The sequence below is a fragment of the Suncus etruscus genome, chromosome 3, assembly GCF_024139225.1.
Source record: "Suncus etruscus isolate mSunEtr1 chromosome 3, mSunEtr1.pri.cur, whole genome shotgun sequence".
Lineage (NCBI taxonomy): Eukaryota > Metazoa > Chordata > Mammalia > Eulipotyphla > Soricidae > Suncus > Suncus etruscus.
The window spans coordinates 150,849,194-150,857,736 of record NC_064850.1 but is presented as its reverse complement, the minus strand read 5'-3'; the positions used below and the strand labels follow the sequence as shown (position 1 = coordinate 150,857,736).

At 39.6% G+C, this 8,543-nt stretch overlaps 1 non-coding gene across 1 annotated transcript; it reads right to left on the bottom strand.

Moving 5' to 3' along the window:
• Positions 1–380: 380 nt before the first annotated feature.
• On the bottom strand, positions 381–487 carry LOC126004588 (U6 spliceosomal RNA). The gene has a single exon (XR_007493860.1). It is a non-coding gene; the product is annotated as a U6 spliceosomal RNA (small nuclear RNA).
• Positions 488–8,543: the final 8,056 nt, after the last annotated feature.

The window sequence follows — 8,543 nt, the reverse complement described above, 5'->3', positions numbered from 1 at the left end:
GAGAACAATAACACCATTGAAAGGCATTGGGCTAGTGAGAGGGGGACATCCCAGAACAACATTGTGAGGCAATAATACTGAGTATTATTATCTGAGTAAAATACAGCAGATCCAGCAGGCAGGTGAGGGCACGTGCAGGCACATGAGTATTTCCAGATATAATCTCTATTGTATAGAAGGAGGAAAATTAATAAAGGGCAACCTGAAGACCATCCAGGACTGAATTTGTCCAATCATCCCATAACAACTTTTTACCCATCACAAGTGAACCATGTTTGCATAAAACAGACTGAATGGAGACTTTCCTCCTCTTTCTAAACACCTGTTTCACTGGAAGAATCACAGTTCAAGTGCTTCTTAGTTCTGACTGTTGCATTTTTGAAGCTTTGTATTTTCTTATTTATTTGTGTGTCATCCTTGCACAGGGGCCATGCTAATCTTCTCTGTATTGTTCCAATTTTAGTATATGTGCTGCCGAAGCGAGCACTGTATTTTCTTATTTATTAATTAATTTTTTACATGCTGGAAATTAAATCTGGCCTTTCTTCATGCAAAGCATGGCATGAGCTCAGCCCTTTGAACTATTTCTCTGACACTCATTTCTGCAGCTCTGAGTAAAGTGGTCTAAGTTTTGAACCACAATATATCTGCTCTAATAAGCCATAATGTAACTATCAAACTTGTCTACACTTCTATTTCGTGGTATATTCAGGAGTCTGCAGCAAAATTACAAAGTAGGCAGGAGCCTATGTACTAACCTAAATAACTAAATGACCTACAGAAATAGAAGCCTTCAAAGGACCAAAGCTCCCTCAGACATGATAATAAAATGATTTTACACAATCAAAACTTGTTTATGATATCAAGAATCAGACACTGTAATGACATTGCCTTTTTTTAATTAGTTTATTCAAACATTGTGGTTACAAGGTTGTTTGTAAAATCACCCCATGTGCTGTATTTCCAAACCTGGTGAATAGGTCTGAAGCAGGATCTCCGTATGAAATAATTCAAATCAGGCTGAGGGTGAAACATGGGTAGTCTGGCAACCTTCTATTTCATATTGAGAGCCAGCTGCCTAACTGCCAGAAATGTTGTTATTTTTATTGAGTATAAAGTATATTTTATTGAGTGGGGGAATAAAAACAGAGTAAGTATAGATTGCTCAGGCTAATCTAAGCCAGTCTTACCCAGATTTGCATGGAAGACAGTCTCTGTTTTGGGGTAAACCAAGTTGTAAGCAAACAGATACAAAGAAACTAGCGGTGATTTTTGTTTGGGTTAAATAAGGTGTAATCTAGCAATAGTTCATAATACAGTTGGGTTTTTATTTTCCATGTTAATGATTGAGTCAGCCACATAATGTACTATACTCTTCACCAGTGCACATTTCCAGACACCAATGCCTCCAGTTTCTTGCCCCCCGCACCTTTCCCCTGCTTGCCTCTGGGTAAGATATTTTATTTCACTTTCTCTTCCTCCCTCTCTTCCTTTTCCTTTTAGACACTGTGGTTTATACTATTATTAATGAAGGGATGCAATGTTTATCATGTTCAGCATCCAGTTCTTTTTCAGAGTGATCAGTTTCAACTATCATTGCCACAGTGAACCATTAACTACCCTAACTGAATTCAACACTCTTTGTGATAAGCTTTCTACCATGAATGGATCCTCCTGGCCCTCATTTCTTCTTCTTTTTTTTTTGTTTTTGGGCCACACCCGGCGGTGCTCAGGGGTTACTCCTGGCTATCTGCTCAGGAATAGCTCCTGGCAGGCATGGGGGATCATATGGGATGCCGGGATTTGAACCAACCACCTTTGGTCATGGGATGGCTGCTTGCAAGGTAAACGCCACTGTGCTATCTCTCCGGCCCCCTGGCCCTCATTTCTATTGTCTTGGGATATTATTACCATAATATCTTGGTTTTTGTATTCCACAAATGAGTGCAATTATTCTGTTTATCCTTCCCTTTCTGTCTCATTTATCTCAGGATTACACTTTATTCCATTTACATATAAATAATTTTCATGATTTCCTTTTTCTAAGAGTTGTATAATATTCCATTGTATAGATGTACCATAGTTTCTTTATCCACGCATTTGTTCTTAGCCATTTGGGTTCTTTCCAGATTCTGGCTATTGTGAATAATGCTGCAACAAACAAAAGAATGTAGAAGAACTTTCTTTTTGTGTGCTGTTTTAGGCTCCAAGAACCAAGAACCTTAGATATCCCTAAGAATGGTATTGCAGGATCATATATAAACTCAATTTTTAGGTTTTTGATGAATATCCTTATTGCTCTCCAAAAAGTTAACATTCCTGGATAGTTGCCAAACACCTTACAAGCTACTGCTGCTGTCCTAACCCACTGCTGTGGGTTTCAGGACCAAACCTTCCAAGAAGCATCTGCATAAGCTATGTGATCAGAGGTGAGCTGGCACCACCTAGGAAGGGTGGAACCAGAAAAGCCTGGCAGCTCTGCTTCACTCCACAACAGTGTGCATCTCCTCATTTATGAACCCTAGCACAACACTCAGAAAACATCACACTACAGGAGCAACACAGGGACACAACACAGGCCAACAGCATGATTTAAAGAATGATGATGGCAGCTCTGATGACCCAAAAAGTATCAACCATCTACTTAGCCTCTCAGATAAGGAGTTTAGAGAAGAAATATGAAGGATGTTCACAGAACTCAAAGAAAGCATAGATATAGCTGAATGGGCCACAAATAAAAATCAAGAAGGTATGAAAATAGAAATCAGAAAACTTCAAACTGAAATAACAGGACTGAAAAATGTGGTAGGTGAAATGAAAACCTCACTGGAAAGCCTCTCCTACAGAGTAACAGCAACTGAAGACCAAATCAGTGAGCTGGAAAATGAGATGCATAACAACTCCACAAAACAAGAGGTTGAGAGCGAGCTTAAAACAAATGATCAGACAATGGAAAAAATCCTCAAAGAATGTGAACAATGAAAATAGAAGTCTTGGGGGCCTGAGAGATAGCACGAAGGTAAGGTGTTTGCCTTGCATGCAGAAGAACAGTGGTTTGAATACCAACATCCCATATGGTCCCCTGAGCCTGCCAGGAGCGATTTCTGAGTGTTAGAGCCAGGAGTAACCCCTGAACGCTGCTGGGTGTGACAAGAAAGAAAGAAAGAAAGAAAGAAAGAAAGAAAGAAAGAAAGAAAGAAAGAAAGAAAGAAAGAAAGAAAGAAAGGAAGGAAGGAAGGAAGGAAGGAAGGAAGGAAGGAAGGAAGGAAGGAAGGAAGGAAGGAAGGAAGGAAGAAAGGAAGGAAGGAAGGAAGAAAGACAGAAAGAAAGAAAGGAAGGAAGAAAGAAAGAAAGGAAGGAAGAAAGAAAAAGAAAGGAAGAAAGAAAGAAAGAAAGAAAGAAAGAAAGAAAGAAAGGAAGGAAGGAAGGAAGGAAGGAAGGAAGGAAGGAAGGAAGGAAGGAAGAAAGGAAGGAAGGAAGGAAGAAAGACAGAAAGAAAGAAAGGAAGGAAGAAAGAAAGGAAGGAAGAAAGAAAAAGAAAGGAAGAAAGAAAGAAAGAAAGAAAGAAAGAAAGAAAGAAAGAAAGAAAGAAAGAAAGAAAGAAAGAAAGAAAGAAAGAAAGAAAGGAAGGAAGGAAGGAAGGAAGGAAGGAAGGAAGGAAGGAAGGAAGGAAGAAAGAAAGGAAGGAAGGAAGGAAGGAAGGAAGGAAGGAAGGAAGGAAGGAAGGAAGGAAGGAAGAAAGAAAGAAAGAAAGAAAGAAAGAAAGAAAGAAAGAAAGAAAGAAAGAAAGAAAAAGAAAGGAAGGAAGGAAGAAGGAAAGAAAGAAAAGAAAAGAAAAGAAGATAAAAGAAAATAGAAGTTTTTGATAAACTCAAGAATCATTGGAGTCCCAGAGACACAGGAAGAATATTTCCAGGAAGAATCAACAGTCAAGGAGATCATAGCAGAGAAACTCCCAGTGCTAAAGACTGCATGTAACCAAATCCTGCATGCCCAAATATTACCAGCTAAAGAGACCCGAAGAAAAGCACCCCAAGACACATCCTAGTTACAATGACTAATCCCACATATAGGGATAGAATACTGAAAGCAGCAAATTCAAAAAGAGAGATTACATTCAAAGGAGAGTTCTTAAGATTTACACAAACCCATCACAAAAAAAAACAAAACAAAACAAAACTCAAGACCAGAGGCAGTGATGAGATATTATGACAAAACTCAATGAAATAAATGCTTCACCTAGAATACTGCACCCACACAGACTCACATTCAGGTTTGAAGGAACTTTACATAGCTTCATAGATAAACAACAGCTCAAAAACATTACAGACTCAAAACCAGTCTTAAGAGACAAACTGAAAAGTCTATTTTAGGACAGGACAGACCAACAGACTCACCAAACTTCTATAGAAAGATGACATTAAATCCAATGACAATTATCTCTCTCAATATCAATGGATTAAATGCATCAGTTAAGAGATATAGAGTAGAGTCTTCCCCAGCCGGAGACTTCTGATAAAGCTGACTCTGTTGGGCCCCTTAAGCACTGCAGACATTTTGAGGCTTCCCCTGGCTTGCTCCAGCCTGGGAACTTTGATCGTCTCTGGCATTCATCCCCTGAGGGCTTGCTTCTACTGAGGTGAGTCTTCCCGGGCTGGAGACTGTGGATAAAGCAGACTCTGCTGGGCTGCTTAAACCCACCTCTTAAGGGGTTGAAGCAGAGGAGCACTTAGCGGTCGCACACTCCCCCTAGCCAATGAATACCACCACAACACACAGAAAAAAACCACAATACAAAGGGGAAACTATGCAGACCAACATCAGGCATAGAGAATGAAGATGCAACTCTGATGACCAGACAATGGCCAACCACCTAGTTAATCTTTCAGATATGGAGTTGAGAGAAGAAATATGGAAGATGTTCACAGAACTCAAAGAAAGTATAGAAGAACACTAATAAGAATCAAGAGAATATGAAGATAGAAATCAGAAAACTCCAAACTGAAATATCAGGTCAAATAACAGGTCTGAAGAGATATAGAGTGGCAAAATAGATCAAAATAATGAATCCAACTTTCTTTCTTTTTTTTTTTTTTTTGGTTTTTGGGCCATACCCGGCGGTGCTCAGGGGATACTCCTGGCTGTCTGCTCAGAAATAGCTCCTGGCAGGCACGGGGGACCATATGGGACGCTGGGATTCGAACCAACCACCTTTGGTTCTGGATTGGCTGCTTGCAAGGCAAACACCACTGTGCTATCTCTCTGGGCCCGAATCCAACTTTCTGTTGCATACAAGAAACACATCTGAATAGTCAGAACAAATATAGACTCAAAAATTAAAGGCTGGAGTACAAGCAGCCAAGCAAATAACTCCATGAATAAAGCTGTGTGGCCATATTAATATTAGATGATACAAACTTTAGACTTAAGAGACAAAGATGGTCATTGCATAATAATCAAGGGATATGTACAACAGGAAGAAATCATGCTCCTAAACAAAGGCACCCAATGAGGGACCAGCAAAATATTAAATGCAACTGTTGATAAATCTTACAAAAGACATTGATAGCAACACAATGTAACCCCTCCCCCAACTTCCACCTATCTTACCTGTATGGGAGGGGTCTGTGGTTGCTAATAAAGGGGTTGCCTCAAGGCTATAGGAGAGATTCAGATGAGATTCAGCGAGAGGCAGCAAGAAGCCTCAAGAGAAAGATGCAGGAGGTAGAGAGCAGAGACAGGCTTAGATGCAGGCCAGCCTTAAGGAGGCTGCTTAGAAGGTTAGTTTAGAAGCCATGTAAAATAAGTGCATGGTGGCTAGGACCTTATTAATAAAGCTGCTTGTCTCCTGACTACTAACTGCTCGTGGATCATTTCCTCGCCATTATCCTGAATCCTCAGGCCCGCCAGTAGGAAAGGGGTGCAGGTGCTGGGCAGGCTGAGAAAGGCCTCACCACCCAACCACCATCATACAGCCCCATCCCTGACTCTTATTAATTTAATTAATTCTAAAACAATAATAATGGGAGACCTCTAAACTGCTCTGTCACCCCTTGATAGATCAAACAGGATGGAATCTAACAAGAATAAACTAACTCTAAAAGGAGAAATGGAAGGAAGCAGACTAGTAGTATATATAGGGCTTTCCACTCCCAGAAACATGAATATACAGTCTTCAGTGCACATGGGTCAATCTCTAAGATAGATCACATGCTGTCCCATAAAACATACTCCCATAATATCAAGAGGATAGAAATTGTACTGTCTACGTTCTCTGATTACAGTGCACTAAAATTAGAAGTGAACTACAAATAGATAAAGGGAAAAACACTTGGAAAGTGAACATCTCACTACTGAACAATCAATGGGTCAGAGATTATATCAAATAGAAAATCAAAAGACTCCTGGAAACAAAAGCAAATGAAGACACAAATTACCAGAATTTGTGAGATATGGCAAAAGCAGTATTAAGAGAAAAATTTATAGCTTTACAAACATACATCAGGAGGAAAGAAAAGGCCTACATAAATAACTTAATGAAACAACTTAGAAAATTAGAAAGTGAGGGGCTGGAGAGATAGCATGGAGGTAAGACATTTGCCTTGCATGCAGAAGGTCGGTAGTTCTAATCCTGGCATCCTATATGGTCCTCTGAGCTTGCCATAAGTGATTTCTGAGCAAAGAGCCAGGAGTAACCCCTGAGTACTTCCGGGTGTGATTCCCCCCTTCCCCCCCAAAAAAAGAAAATTAGAAAGTGAGCAATAAAATGAGCCAAAAATAGGCAGACAGAAGGAAATAACAAAGCTTAGAGCAGAACTTAATGAGGTGGAAAACCAAAGAATAATTCAAAAGATAAATGAAAGCAAAAGTTGGTTCCTTGAAAAAAATCAACAAAATAGATAAGCCACAAAAAAACTCACAAAGGGGCTGGTGAGGTGGCACTAGTGGTAAGGTGTCTGCCTTGCAAGTGCTAGCCAAGAAGGGACCATGGTTCGATTCCCCGGCATCCCATATGGCCCCCCCAAGCCAGGGGTGATTTCTGAGCACTTAGCCAGGAGTAATCCCTGAGCATCAAAAGGGTGTGGCCAGGGGCCAGAGATATAGCACAGTGGCGTTTGCCTTGCAAGCGGCTGACCCAGAACTTAAGGTGGTTGGTTCAAATCCCAGCATCCCATATGGTCCCCCGTGCCTGCCAGGAACTATTTCTGAGCAGATAGCAGGAGTAACCCCCGAGCACCATCGGGTGTGGCCCAAAAACAAAACAAAACAAAAACAAAAACAAAAAGGGTGTGGCCAGAAAAAAAACTCACAAAGAAAAGGAGAGAAACTTAATAAACCTAATTAAAAATGAAAAAGGGGAGATTATTACAGATACAACAGAGATTTAAAGGGTAGTCAGAGGCTACTTTGAGAAACTCTATGCCACTATACAATAGAACCTGAAAGAAATGGATAAATTATTGGACTCTTATAATGTTCCTGGGTTGAATCAGGATGATCTAGCATAAATAAACAGACCCATCACTATTGAGGAAAATAAATTGGTAATCAAAAGTCTTCCCAAAAAGAAAAGCCAGATGAATTCACTAAAGAATTCTCTCAAACCTCTCAAGAGGACATGCTACTAACATTTTCCAGGTTCTTTCAGGAAATTAAAGAAACAGAAACACTCCCAAATAGTTTTAATGAAGCTAACATCACCCTGGTCCCAAAACCAGATAGAGATGCTGCAAAAAAAAAAAGAAAAGAAAAGAAAAGAAAGAAAGAAAGAAAGAAAGAAAGAAAGAAAGAAAGAAAGAAAGAAAGAAAGAAATAAAGAAAGAAAGAAAGAAAGAAAGAAAGAAAGAAATAAAGAAAGAAAGAAAGAAAGATAAAAAGAAAGAAAGAAAGAGAGAGAGAGAGAAAAAGAAAGAGAAAGAAAGAAAGAAAGAAAGAAAGAAAGAAAGAAAGAAAGAAAGAAAGAAAGAAAGAAAGAAAGAAAGAAAGAAAGAAAGAAAGAAAGAAAGAAAGAAAGAAAGAGAAAGAAAGAAAGGAAGGAAGGAAGGAAGGAAGGAAGGAAGGAAGAAAGAAAGAAAGAAAGAAAGAAAGAAAGAAAGAAAGAAAGAAAGAAAGAAAGAAAGAAAGAAAGAAAGAAAGAAAGAAAGAAAGAAAGAAAGAAAGAAAGAGGGCTTGCCTCGGCTGAGGTGAGTGTTTGGGGGCCGGAGCGCGGCCGCTCCGCTGTGCTTCGCAGCCGCGCACTCCACCTAGCCAATGAGTACCACCACAACACGTAGAAAAACCCAGAGCGTAAGCGTGACAATGGGGAGACTACGCAGACCAACTTCAACCATAGAGAATGAAGATGGAAACTCTGATGACCCAACAACGACCAACTACCTAAGCAGTCTTTCAGAAATGGAGTTTAGAGACGAAATATGGAGGTTGCTAACAGATATCAAAGAAAGTATAAATCATAACACTAATAAAAATCAAGAGAATATGAAGATAGAAATCAGAAAACTCCAAACTGAAATATCAGATCAGATAACAGGTCTGAAAAACTC